At 39.8% G+C, this 14,312-nt stretch overlaps 1 protein-coding gene across 5 annotated transcripts in view; it reads left to right on the top strand.

The window, feature by feature from the left end:
• Nucleotides 1–14,312, top strand: part of LOC129724929 (uncharacterized) — a 311,814-nt gene that overhangs the window by 229,814 nt on the left and 67,688 nt on the right. The gene's annotated exons all lie outside the window — the stretch shown is intronic.

The raw sequence follows: 14,312 nt of genomic DNA, 5'->3' as shown, positions 1-14,312 counted from the left end.
CGGGTCATTGAATGATGCACAGTTAGAAGGAATTACCATTCCCAGTCATTCTTTCAGTTGATTGATTGTGCATCTTGAGTAGCTCGGACCCATCACGTTGTAGCAGCCACTGATATGTACAGTCAAAACTAAGCTAAGCTAAGCTAATTGGAACGTTTCAAATTCATATCCATTGTTGGCTTTATCTAGTTTTCAGAGTCGTTTCGTAACAATTTTGAGCTAAATTAGGAATTCATTTATTTTCATTCAAACCTTTTGAAGTATTTTCGATATAAAGTTACATCAACAAGAGTTTTTTTTGCATTCTAAATTAAGTTTGATATTTTTTTTTTTGAATATTTTTTTTTCTGTGTTATAGTTGCTATTCGAAGTTATTAGATACCACTAATTTGAGATCAATTTCTAAAATGTTTTTTTTTTTTCAACTCGAAACTAGTTTCTGTTGTGGCCATTTTGCCGTTTTTTCCAGTTCCAGTAATTTTAGGGTAAATTTTTTATAATTTCACTGCTGGGTGTTTTAGTTTCTAGCAGCGTTTCAGTTTAACTAAAATTGTTCTGTTCTTTTGAACGTTTTTGGTTAATTTAAGTAAAACTTGAAATCACGCACTAGTATTTTTCGTAAATACTTCAGCGCGGTTCCAACTGAATTTGGAGTTATTCCGGTTTCTCAAGTTAAAGTTTGAAATGCGTTTGATAATATGTATGAAATTTTTAGTAATTGAAAATCAGCTTCAATTGGGAATTATATGCAAATTTTATTGCCCTGTAATTATTTTCGTTTTTTTTTTGTCTCAACTGTCTTTAAAACGAAATTTCCATTTTTTTTTTGGACTAAAATTAGAACTTCCCTTTTGTTTAAAAAAGGTTCGAACCGGTTAGAGGAATATTCATAATTATTTTCATATCAATATTTTTTTATTATTTCGATTTTAGGGTTTTTCCCCTTAACATGCCACCTAAAGTTATTTTTTTTTTGTTCACACAACATTTATTTGACACGGCACAATACAATTCAATGTTTTACGGAGCCAACTATATCTAATGCCTTATGGTCTGAAATATCTTATAAGCTAAAGACAATTGTTTTATCATCGCTGCCGACTAAAAGCTGAAACTATATCTAATACTAAAACTATCATGTTTTTTTATCCGAGATTCGTTTCGCTGTTAAATGGGCACCTTGATGCGCTTCAAATAGCTATAAACAAGTAGCATGTATGGTAAGTTTCGCTGAGCGAGGATATCACGAAGTGGCAGATAGGGCTGTATTCCTCGGGACCACCTAGAGTTATATTCAAGATTTTTTTTGTGACTTCTAGATTTTAAGGATGATTTCCAGCATAAACTTTTGTATGCTCTCTTTCTTCCTTTAAAAAACTTTTTAAGGAGACTTGAAAAACGAAAAAAGTGAGAAGCAAAAAAAGAAACTTTTTTTAAGATATTGTAAGGATTATCAGTAAAAACGTTCAAAAATTTGATACATGTTTTTAGAAAAAGTGCATTTTAAATTCTGAACTCATTTTTTTTTAGGGTTCAACATGTTTTAAAAATTGTTTTAAAATTGTAGTAAATACCATCCTTTTATTCTATAAACAAAACTGTTTAGTTCTTATCGTTTTCGTATGCAAAGTGGCTTAAATTGTCATCAAACTTAGAAAGTTTCATTGAAATCTAAAAGCTTGTTACCGACACCATTGACGCACTCGTGTAAAATCCCTCAATACTTTTTTGGAACAGTGGGATCAGTATGATGGTTCTGTTTTGTGGTTTATCGGACTAGAAAAGAAAGATTATTTGCCCTCTTCTTATCTGATGAAAAGTTTTGAGCAGGGTTCTTAGCCTTGGTCATCGAGAGAAATGTATCATTTGAACTTATGCTCCCATAGTGAAGCATTCACTTATTAAATTCCAATTTATTGACACCCACATACTTAGCAGAGCTGTGCTTCTAGTCTCCCTAGCAATAGACTAGCTTCGCCACACTTCATTCGCAACTTATTCTACTCGGCAAACCCGTCTCTCTCTTGATGAAAGAATTTTTACTTCAATCAACATTAGTTTCGGAACAACTGCCTGGCCAAAGCTCATTTACAGCTGGGTTTTGGGTTTCCGTGTGTTGGTCCGAGAGTGGGTCTGGTTTGCCGAAGCAAATGTTTACATTTGCCATACAGCATGGCTTAATGTTGGTGTGTTTGCCGATTCGGTTTGCCCCATCCATTCATCCATCCTTTGCTGGCTGCCGGCCGTTAGCTTTGGCATATGTTTATTTATTTGCGTTTGTTTTCACCCTGTGTCTTCTCCAATCATCGCTTGCTCACCGAACCTCCAAGACTTCGAGTTGTGTGTAATTTTGATTCCGACAACACTAATTTAACAGTTAACGGCTGCTAAGAAATCATCTTTTTCGACTTGCGCTTTGCATATACCTACCTACCTGCTGGTGTTGGTGTTAAATTGCACTGCACACTCGGGTCGGGTCGAATATCGCACAAATCGAGGAAAGTTTCGCTACGACACCGGCTTATGCCATCCGTTGTGCTGAGTGACACGACAGCTTTTATTACCTGCCCATCAGCAATTTCTTCTATGACCTGAAAAATCTGGTTGATTGACGGAGGTGAATAAGGAGATTCGCAGACAGATTACAATGTGGATTGGATGCACTCAAAAAATCATCATCCTTCGCGGAGGGGGTGGCTTGTATGTTGGGAAAGCTCATATTTTAGGTTCGTTTCCTAACTGTGTATCAAGATTCACATTGAATAGAACGAGTTCAGGGTCGCAGGTGGGTTCCGGGTGTAAAGCTTCCGCTGGAGTTTTGTCACCTAAAAGTGAAGCTAAAACTTTTTTACTTTGTTATGAGAGACGTTCGATGACAGATCGCAGCTAGTTCAGAAGAACTCATAGACCACGTTAGACAGACTTCAAAAGGAACGGGCAACATATTGAAATTTTTTTTCGAGCTGCATGACTCCAATGTCATGATCGTGAATAAATGAACAGATAGCTGTATGAAACATGTTTACCGTCTGGACCGAGATTTTGTGCACAAGCTGTATATCACCGTCACTTTGTTGGTTTGTAAGATAACGTTTTCTCCTTTCGACATGTGTCTTGCGCTTGTTTGTGTTGCTGGTAATGAGTTCACGTTTGCTCTATAAACACGGTTAAAGTTTACCCTCTTTCTACACTTCACCGATGATCATTTCCAGGGTGTATGAACCTAAATGTTTGCTGAGAATATGATGGTTGTTGTGCTGCAAAGCTGGAAAAGTGCTTTGTTTTTGGTTGGTTGATTGATAGAGGATTGCATCGTCAAGGCCACAAAAGTCGACACAGACAGTGTGAAGTGTTTTGATTTGGTTTACTTAGAAGATGTTTCGGCTGCGTTAGATAGCGTTTTTGTTTTGCGAAAAAGATGTGTTTACACTATCTTCTCATTCTGTTAACATATGCAAATCTAACGAAATAGTTATGCTTAAGATTTCTTTCAATTCTAACTTGGTTCGAGTTTCAGTGTGACTTTCAAGTCATTGCTGCAACCCAAATCCCATTTGTTCAAGGCTCATGCTCACAATCCTATGTTTTATATTCTGCGTCTCAATTCTCCATTCACAAACTTGAAACCTCTAGTTCCAATTCCAAATCCTTAGTGACAAGTTCCGAATCTCGAATCACATAAGTGAATAGAGTAAAATATTCCTTTCTAAAGGGCTATTCCCACTGCTACCGTTCCGGGACCGGGCCGTGGCTGTTCCGTGTGTCGTCCGGGCTCGTTTGAGATTGATTGCATGCGTTCTTATGAACGCATTCACACCGACGAGCCGTGCCCAGACCGGGGCAGCGCTGAGTTGCCGTCGTGCTGCCGCCGTGCGAGAGAAAAACTATCGTTGCCGACGATACTTTGTGTTGGCCGGAGAGTGCACGGAAGGCACTCGGGTGGATGCGTGTATGTTGTAGTGACATATTTCGCGCGGAGTGAACTGCGGTATGAAAAAAAGAGGAAGACGTTCTTTCACATACACACATCAACATTTCTCAGCCAGAGCGCAGCGCAGGCACGGTTCAAGCACGGCGCAGTGTGAATGCATGAAATGTCCCGGACACGGCCCGGTCCCGGCCCGGTCCCGGAACGGAAGCAGTGGAAATAGCCCTTAAAACAGCTATCAGTTGTGGTCTCTTCAATTACTTTCATAGCAAACAAATGAAAGCGCCATTATTGCCTTTGTACGGAAATAATGATTAAATTACGCGATCTATATTTTTGTCGATGTCTTCAAGTGCCAATAAATTTTTACCACTTTATTATTGCTGCTAACGACTAACAAAAGATACACCGGAAACTGTTAGTCTAAACACTAGTGTGAAGTGTTATAAACATCCGTTCGGTACCTGAAAGGCGGCATCGTAAACTGAGACGCTCGACTCAACTCGTCGTACGCACACATTGGAAACATCGTGACTTTCAACTCCATCCGACAGAGATAATGATCTGATCAACAAACAATTACTCGTAAACGAATATATTTTCATTTGATTAGTTACCCCACTGACGGCCACTTGAATCGGCGAAACATTAGACGCCAAAGTCTCACTTAATGGTTGGAAAACTTGAACCATTTTGAGCACCACATGTGCAAGGTTAGGATTTCATACGATAGACAAAATGCGGCCGCGTGCTTTCTACATCCATACACAGAACCCCTGTGTTCGCTTAGCAATGCAGTCACTTCTAAACATATGTTGCTTCAATAGACTGAAGTAACAAGTTTACATTGATGATTTTGCCAGTCCGGCCTGCTACGATGGAGTGTAGCAAACGCTGTCAAACATCTGCGCAAAGCAAGAAGGCTTTGGTGTGGTTTTCCATTACGAGTAGGCGTGAGGGAGAAAAAAAATGTTTACGCACTTGCACTCAAGGTTACAGCGGTTTTCGAGTTTGACTGGTTCGCAGGAGTTACCGCTTATCTTGTTGCGTTTTAAATTTAAAATTATACTTATCAGAATGAAATTTAGATTTGGATCGAAAGAAGTGAATCGGTTATGTTCATCGTTTTTTTATTGCAAAAAGAGTCAATCGAGCTTGCGCAGGAGTAGTACTTCTTACAGGAGTAAATAATGTAGAGTGAGTTCTTTCGATTTGTCAGGTGATACTTACTCGGGAAGTGACAGGACCCGAAGATCTTTTTTCAAACTAAAATCTACTAAGATCTGAGTATTTTTTGCACTTCGTCTTATAGATCTTCTGGATTTGCCTGGATGTATCCATGACGTTTCCAAAATTACAATTTTAGTCAGAGCACACTTCAAGACTCCACAAAATGGTTCTGGACCAATGAAATTCAATGCTGAACCTTCTGTTTTACAGATTGTCGGCTATTTTGAAGTAGAATACTTCTCTCAGGAAGTTTGGCTACATAGGGATGTGAAATGAAAATCTAAAACCGAAAAAAGTGAAAAGTTTGTCCAATTTCAAATGCTAATAAATCGGTTAGTATTCGATGGATTTCCTTCGTTCTTGCAGCAATAGTTTGGAAAATCTTCTAAGATTCTTCCCAAAAGAAGATAATTGTAATTTTATCATTCATTCTATTGTACTATTGAAAATAGTAAAGCCTTGTCAAAACGAAAAATTCAACTTCTGATTGATCGTTATATGATTGCTTCCCAAGCACGGTCGACAGAATCATATACCTTGCAATTGAAAACATGCTATTTGGCCTGTTTCAGCCGAAGCCGCTCATAATAGTTCTAGGCAGCGACAACAGCAGTCGTCCTTCCTCAGCAACAGCACTAGCCCTGTGGTTGTTCACCACGTCTCAGGAGCAGCGCGGTTTTTCTCAGCGTGTGTCGCCAGACTGCCATTATTCCCCCCGTGTTGGGGCAGCATGAAGATTGCCATCAGGAAATCCAATTTTGGAAATCAAAATGTCTTTTTCAAGGCAAATAAACAAGTCATTGAAAGTTAATGATTTTTGACAACGCAAACAAGCATTCTGTGTTGGATCCTAGCAATTTAAATCTGTTGCACTCGTCTAATTCACTGAATGTGAAATAGCTTCCACAGTGCATGTTGTCCGAGTATCTTAATTCCCCCACTGTTAGAGCAGCTCAAAGGTTGCGATCAGCAACTGATTTTGAACCGCAAAATGCCTTTTTCAAGGCACATGAACAAATAATAATTTTCTGGCATCAACACAAGCAAACAATCTGTGTGGGATGCAATCAAATTCTGTTGTGGTTGTTTAATTTTTACTTTATTTAGTAAACCCCCCACTGTAGGGGCAGCGCAAAGGCTGCGATCAGCATAACCGACTTCGAATAACAAACTGCCCTGTTAGACCGCATTCACAAAGACAGTTAGTTCGACTATGCAGAGCTAATATGAATTCGATTCAATCAATCAGCATTAACAGAATTTCGTCGTCTCCCAGCTGCCAAGTTGCAACATGATGCAACACGCAACAGCGAGCAAACGAAATCGCTTGATGTTACAAGCCGCAATACGGTTAGGGGTTAAATCGTTGCGTGTGTGAGAACACCAACGGTGTTTATTAGTTGGATACAAAAATCAAATGCGAATTGTGTAATAATTCGTCTAAAGAACATTAGGAAATGGTGAAACTGAACTGAAAGGCGTGGCATATTTCGTAGCACCCTTCGGCTATAAAAGAGTGTTTCTGGGAAAACTAGTTACATTCATTAGTTGGAAAGTAAGCTGGATGGACCGTCCACAACGTTGACAGCAGTAGCAGCAGATATCAGCACTCAGCAGTAACAGACAATAGCAGCGGGTTGCGCCTGTGGCTGCCTTCAAATTAAACAAATCACTTGCCCTGTGGTTGGTCACCACGTCTCAGGCCTCTGCCAGGCTGAACGCCAACGCAAGCGATCGGGCGAGATTTTGAAGTAGAATACTTCTCTCAGGAAGTTCGGCTACATAGGGATGTAAAATGAAAATCTAAAACCGAAAAAGTGAAACATATGTCCTATGTCAAATGCCAATAAATCGGGTAGTATTCGATGGATTACCTTCGTCTCACAGCAATAGATTGGAAAATCTTCTAAGATTCTTCCCAAATGAAGATAACTGTAATTTTATTAGTCAAATTATCGGACAGGGCGAGCAAGATGGACCGTTGCTCATTTCTATATAAACCATTGAAATCAATACAAATCAGTTATGCCAGTTACATACCAACAGGATCCTGGGAGTTTTGAGATATTATATAGATTGAAACAATAGTTAGTTATTTGAGAAATAATCAAAATAAGCTCACCTTCAACAGCAAAGCAATGTGATGTAGTTTTGGCCGTGTCGAATTTAAGCTTCTGCTTCGGTAAAACTTCAGAAAAATATAGTTTTCAATGACATTGGAATAATTGAGCATATTTGAGACACGTGGGTGAAGATAGTTTAGTGAAAATATTATTTTTTTGAAAATCACATCGATCCAAACCCAAATGTTTGCCTCTTGGGCAAGACGGTCAGATGTTGTGTTAGCAAAACGGGCAGTCTGAGAAAACGACAATAGCACCATTTATTATTCTTTTTTCAGCATTCTTAGCATGCGATATGAGACCTGAAATCATTAACTCTCATTTGAAACAAAAATAATCATTGAAAACATTGTTAAAAGCTGTAAATATACTACATGTAAATGATGTGAATGATCCCATCGGCGCAGCCGACGGTAAGCTTCAAACACGTGCTTTTTTGCGCAGCGCGTCGTCCCGTATAGGAAAGAAATTTGCTATAGTCTTTCATAGGTTTGTCTTACCAGCACAGCCGATCCGTTTCATATGCACGTTGTGAAATAGTGGTTTTCCGAGACTGTTTCTATTTTAGTGAAAACTTATATAAAATCACTCTAAAGAGGAAAAGTTTGCATTATTTTATGAAAAGCACTAGTCAGTGTCGAATATTATGAATATCGTTGGTCGAAATGTTGTGTTTTGAGCAGAATAATAAATGATTTCCTTAGGGTGACCGTCTTGCCCGTTGTTCCCCTACTATTGAAAATGGTCAAGCCTTGTCAAAACGAAAAATTCAACCTCTGATATCGTTATATGATTGCTTCCCAAGCACGGTCGACAGAATTATATACCTTGCAAATGAAAATATGCTTTTTAATATTTTCTCGTTCTGAGCTTAAACGAAACGTTAATTATCTTAGTTTGTATTCACATGTATACTCCGACTGTTGACACTTGTTTGTGCCGCAAAGAGTTTGTTCTTTTCCTGTTCAGTGAGCTCGTATTTATATGTGCAAACTGAAATTGAGTAGTACTTCCACTTCATTTGCACAAAATTATCAATTCTGCCCATGAACGGTCAACGTTTATTTTCTAGAATAAATGACTGACACGCAAGCAGCCGAGTTGTTTCTTGTAAAAGTATTCTACTTCAACATTGCGGTCGTGGCTTTGCACACAACCCTCCTGTGATTTTTTCCCTACAATATCACAATGGCTAAATAAATGTTATAGAGTAACTTTGTTTCTACTAGACAAATGTCCCACGTCAATCCCACTGTAGCCTCGATTTACATATAAGAGCTTTAAAGAGCTACTTGACTGCCGGAAAATATGCAGATCGTTGTAAATCTATCTATTATTATTAATTAACGGACAAAACAAAAAACAATGTAATGTTTTCTATATTCGAAACTTAAAATTGCCGCTTAGTTACATGTGCGAGCGACCGCTTCTTGATGGATATCGTTGAGCGAGAGTTTATAAAGCCACAGGTTTCATGCATTTCTACGCGGTTTGCTATCAAACAAAATTTTGATTTCGAAAACTAGAAGAGGTACTATTGCGCATTTTTTTCATTAGTTAAAAAAGTGAGGCTTTCATTACTGTAAGTGAAGCCTTACCAGAAGTCAGATTAAGTTTAAATTTAGAATGGAGACTTTTTTCAAGGAGAAGTTTGCAGTAGAAAATGAACAAAAATTGTCAATTCTTCATGGGTTTACCTTTATAAGCACTAACGAAACAACCCATGCAGCATCAATCATAGTAACCCATGAGTCAGCTGGAAAAATTTAACTCGAACTCTAACCGTGATGGCGAAAAACTACTTCATTCGGAACCACGCCACGTCAAAAACGGATATCTTGCGACACTTTGTGGACGCCGAATACGCCTGTTTCGGCATCTACAGTACCTTGGCACTATTGGACAACAATCAAAGCATCAAAATAAAACCCGGTTCCGAACGGCCGACGATCCCGAACGATAAGAAGCTCCAAAGGATGCAGAAGAGGAAGAAGTGGCTACATTGGAGCCACCGGCCAAACTGTGAAAATTACCTGATGAACATGGATGGTAACGACTGGTAGGGCACTTCGTATTTTACGAAGGAAGTGAACTCCGAGGTTCCCCAAAAAGGTGCTGCTGTGGCTGACGATTAGCGAGAAGGGGATGTAAAAACCGCTCTTCGTTCGCTTCGGACTGGCTGTGAACAGGGAATTTTATAGTAAGAAGTACCGGCCGGAAGTTGCGTCGTTCATCAAGAAACATCATAAGGGCGAAAACGCAGTGTACTGGCTGGATCTGCTGTCGGCCCACTACTCGAAGCAATTGTTGGAGAAGATGGAGCGTTCCCTAGCTGCGCCCTATCGAGAGTTTCTGGGCAAAACTGAAGCGTAAGACTCCAACAATTTTATCGCGAAAATTGATAAAGAAAACGTAGAAAGAACTCGGGAAAGTAGCGTGACGCCGGCTCTGCCTGACTGTTATACCTAACAGCTTAACTTAACTGCTTTGAAGTGTTCATAGTTTATATTCGTTGTCATCCAATTTTCTATTGAACACATTTTGAAAATGTAGGCCATCATATAGGTGAAACAACCCTATGAGGTAATTACACTTTAGTGATAACTTTATCCAGAATTCTAACTCAGTTTGAAAACTTTTTGTTTTTAAACTTTTTACTGGTTCTGGTCAAAGTATGTTAGTATGTTACGAAAAATGTCGTGTCTTCTACCCCTAAACATATACAACTAAATACACAGACTTACATTTATATTTGCGGAAAACCGAATCTCGATCCAGTGCCAAATCCAGAATATGTCGCCAAGTCACTCGATCTTCCATTTTCCAGTTTACCGCCAAGGATTAACCGCAAGATTCTACGCTTAAGAACACCAACAGCTCACCGATCATCCTTTTTCTGTGTCCATATTTTATGACCATTAAGGGCTACTACGGTCTGTACCAGCTTCGTCTTGTCAGAGTTTAAGTCAAGCCCTATTCTCACAGCTTCCTTCCTGAGGGGTCCAAAGGACCATTCCACCGCTCTACGGTTAATACCAATGATGTCGACGTCCGCAATGCTTAGTAACACGTGAGACTTCGTCATGATAGTCCCACCTCTACGCACGCCAACTTTTCGTATAGCACCTTTCAATGCGATGTCGAACAAAAAGTTTGGCAGCTCGTCACCCTACTTCAAACCATCAAACGTAAAGAAAGTGTCCGATATCTCACCGGCTATCCTGACCCTTGACGTTATACCATCAGTTAAGTTTGTTTAGTTGGTTAACTCTGTTCGAGCATTATCTGCCATAACTCATTTCTCTTAACTGAATCGCACGCTGCCCTGAAGTCTTCGAACGGTGAGTCTGCAAGTTGAACTTTTGGAATTCATGCAATTAGTTCACGAACCACATTGGTATTCGCCAGCAAAGGTTTCCTGCAACGTTCTTAGTCGATGGAACAAGATGCGTGAGAGAATTTTGTACTCGAGTTATGCCCCGATAGTTACTATAAGTCCAAGCGATGGTCTTTTTTGTAGATCGAGCATATGAGACCCTCCAACCAGTCCGAGAGCAATCCTTTATCAGACCACACTTCAGCATGCCCCAAAGTTTGGCACTCTACAGCTGTTCATTCCCGAGTTTGAAAAGCTTGGCGGGAATCCTACAGCTTTCGACGCCTCTATCTTCCTCATCTGAGCTTTTTTGAAATATTGGTAATCAAGTTCTCCTCCCTGTTGTTGAACATGAAAGGGGCAGACACGTTTCGGTTCCTGATTCCCTTTTTTTTTCGTAGAAGCTTTTCGCACCGTGCCTGGAGAAACAGGCCTTCGCCTCCGCAAGAACAGACTAACGTCTGAGAAAAGTGCCGGCCGTCTATTAAAACATGGCCGATCTAAGAGCTGCTTTCGAATATTCCGGCGTGCAAAATGAGTACTACAGATAGCCATACCTCTGGCTGCAGCGAAATTGATAAGCCTCAGCTCAGGCCATTATCGGTTGTAGTAGAGTGGAAACTTGCTCTACCAGATATGTGACGGACGAAGACTTCCTATCCGACCAGCGCAATTGCATCTCCGATGACGATCTTGATGTCATATCCAGGTTACTCACAGAACGTCTTTTCAAGGAGATCATAGAACTCCTTCTCCTCGTAATTGGGTTTATTATTAGTCAGTGCGTACACATTAATTATCCTGTAGTTGGAGAATTTCTCCTAGACTCTCGACACGCATATACTGTCATTGCTTAATATGTTACGCAATTAGCACGAAACCGACTGCTCTTTCCTCTTTAACTTTTCTGCTTCACCTTTTTCGCCTGGGTCCACGCAGATTATTCTGTTCCGCATTATCATACGCTGCATTATGCTACGTTACTAGGGCTACGATACCTATTCTCGCGACGGGGCTGCCATCTCAAATATAGCCAGCGAGACACCGCATTTCTTAATTTAGCCGCCCGCTCCGGGCTGTTGTACGCAGCCCCCAACCAGCGGATACAGCCGCGTACGCCCCTTTTTCCCAGTTAGCATATGGTCGAAGTTTCCAACGGGGGTTGGTTACCAGATCTCCACTAAGGTTACTCGTATCCCGGTTGGCACCTCGTGGAGGTTGGGAAAGGAGTTGCTGAACAGAGGTGGAGAGCACCACTATAAGGTCACAAGTGACACATGTCTAGCCATTTAGCAACTAAAAAACTCACTAAGCTCGTGTAGATTTCGAATTCAGGGTAAATTCCGAAATTCGTGTCAGATAATAGGTTGTTTCCTGTTTTAGTAATAAAGGGAAGATTGTATTTACTCAGCACAATTTAAAGCTTGAAAAAAGCTCTGTATAAGTTATGTTTTATATTGCTTAGTACTGTACTTAAGCAAATAAAAATGTTGATGTCAGGTTCTCATCATTACCTTCAAATTTTTAGAGGAATCAACATTTAAATTGATATCTTAGTTTAGAGACTGCCAAGACCATTTAAATGATCTTTTGAAGAAACTTAATGCGACCCTGCAGTTATTACCTATGCTGAATAGGAAACGAAAGGGTGCATTTTTTATCCACTGTAAAATAATTAAAAGTTTGAGTAGAGATAGTTGATTTATTTATTTATTTATTTGATTTAATTTAACTGACAAAAGTCTTAATAAATATTGAGCGGTCAAAGGTATAAAAGCGAGGAATTTTTTAATCTTCGTTTAAACATAAATGATGGTTCTCCAAACTCGAACAAATTTTCCACAACAGAGAAAGTGCGAATACAGGCAGTCAAAGGTTCATTGCACCCAAGTTCAGTTTCGTTGCAGCAATCCAGTAGAACGATGAGTTCGTTGTGAAGTGCTATCTTGAGGAGTCGATTTCGTTGTTAATTATCTTGGCGATGAATACAGCCTGATGAATTATCCGTCGTCGCTCTAGTGTCTCTAGGCCGAGTAGACGACAGCGATCGGGATATAGGGGAAGATTTACGGGATCCCGCCAAGGTAGATCTCTTAACGCAAATCGTAAAAATCTTTTCTGCACACGTTAGAGGCGTAAATTCCACGCTAGCTGATGAGGGCACCAAATTATAGAAGCATTCTCGATCAGTGGCCGTATCAACGAGCAATAAAGTGTTTTAAGGCAGTGAGGATTTCTGAAATCTCGAGCAATTTTTGTAATGAATCCAAGTTGACGTGCAGCTTTCGAGATAACAGCCGAGCGATGTTTATAATAAAAGGTAAGCTTAGTAACAAGTAGGACACCAAGGTCATTGACTTGGTCTACTCTCTTAAGGATATACCCATCGATTCGGTAACTGTAAACTATTGGACGGCTTTTTCGGTGAAATGTCATAACTTGACTTTTAGAAACACTAAGGACAAGCCTGTTTCGTCGACACCAATCAACAAACGTATCCAACAGTGCTTGTAAACGTTTGCAGTCATCAACAGTTTGAACTACTAAGTCTTGCAGCACCGTTAACCTGGCTTGTTAATCGCTCTTTGGATTAACAGTATTTTCCTATTGCCTAGAAAAAATCAGATATATTCCCAGTTTTTAAGAAGGGAAATGAATGCAATGTATCAAACTATAGAAGCATAACTTCGCTCTGTGTGGAGTCGAAAGTTTTTGAAAGTATTATCAATGAGACCTTGTTTACTACCAGCCCGAACTATATAAGTATTACACAACACGGATTTTTTCATGGTCGACCTGTTGAAACAAATCTTGTGAACTTCGCGTCCTTCTGTACTAAAAATATGACTACCAAAGCCCAAGTAGATACGATATACACTGATCTGAAAGCCGCTATGCTATTCTAATAAACAAGCTGGAAAAGCTTGGATGTACTCAAACGTTTCGCAAATGGTTGGAATCCTACTTAGTTGGCAGACAACTCTGTGTACAGATTGGAAATTGTAAATCCGCCGAATTTACAAATTCTTCTGGCGTACCACACGGTAGTAACCTAGGCCCATTATTGTTCTCAGTGTTTTTCAACGATGCGGCAATTGTTCTAAATCGCGGCGGTAAATTGTTTTTTGCCGATGATTTGCAGAGAATTGCAGAACCTGTTGAATCTGTTTTACGATTGGTGTATGAAAAATCGATTGATGCTGAGTATTGATAAATGCCTCGTTATTAGTTACCACCGCACTCAGAACTATGATATAGCTGGAACTAAGTTAACCAGAGTCAATCAAGTTAAAGATTTGGGAGTGATACTGGATGAGAAGCTAACGTTTAGGCCTCATCTATCTTCGACAATTGATAATACAAGCCGACAACTGGGATTCATGTTCAAAATTGCTCGTGAGTTCGATGATCCGTTATGCTTTAAAGCATTATATTGTTCGCTAGTCCGCTCGAAGTTGGAATTTGCCAGTGTCGTCTGGAATCCTTATCAGGATAGTTGGATTGGTAGACTGGAAAGCATTCAGTGAAAGCTCGTCCGCTATGCGCTACGACATCTCCCATGGAGCGATCCGCAAAATCTACTAGGAATTAAAACACTAGCCCAACGTAGACGTGAAACACAAGCTGTATTTATTGAAAAGTTGACTACTGGCAA

Source organism: Wyeomyia smithii, chromosome 2 (assembly GCF_029784165.1).
Source record: "Wyeomyia smithii strain HCP4-BCI-WySm-NY-G18 chromosome 2, ASM2978416v1, whole genome shotgun sequence".
NCBI classification, from domain to species: Eukaryota; Metazoa; Arthropoda; class Insecta; order Diptera; family Culicidae; genus Wyeomyia; species Wyeomyia smithii.
Note: the sequence above shows the minus strand (reverse complement) of the source record. Positions and strands in the feature narration are given on the sequence as shown.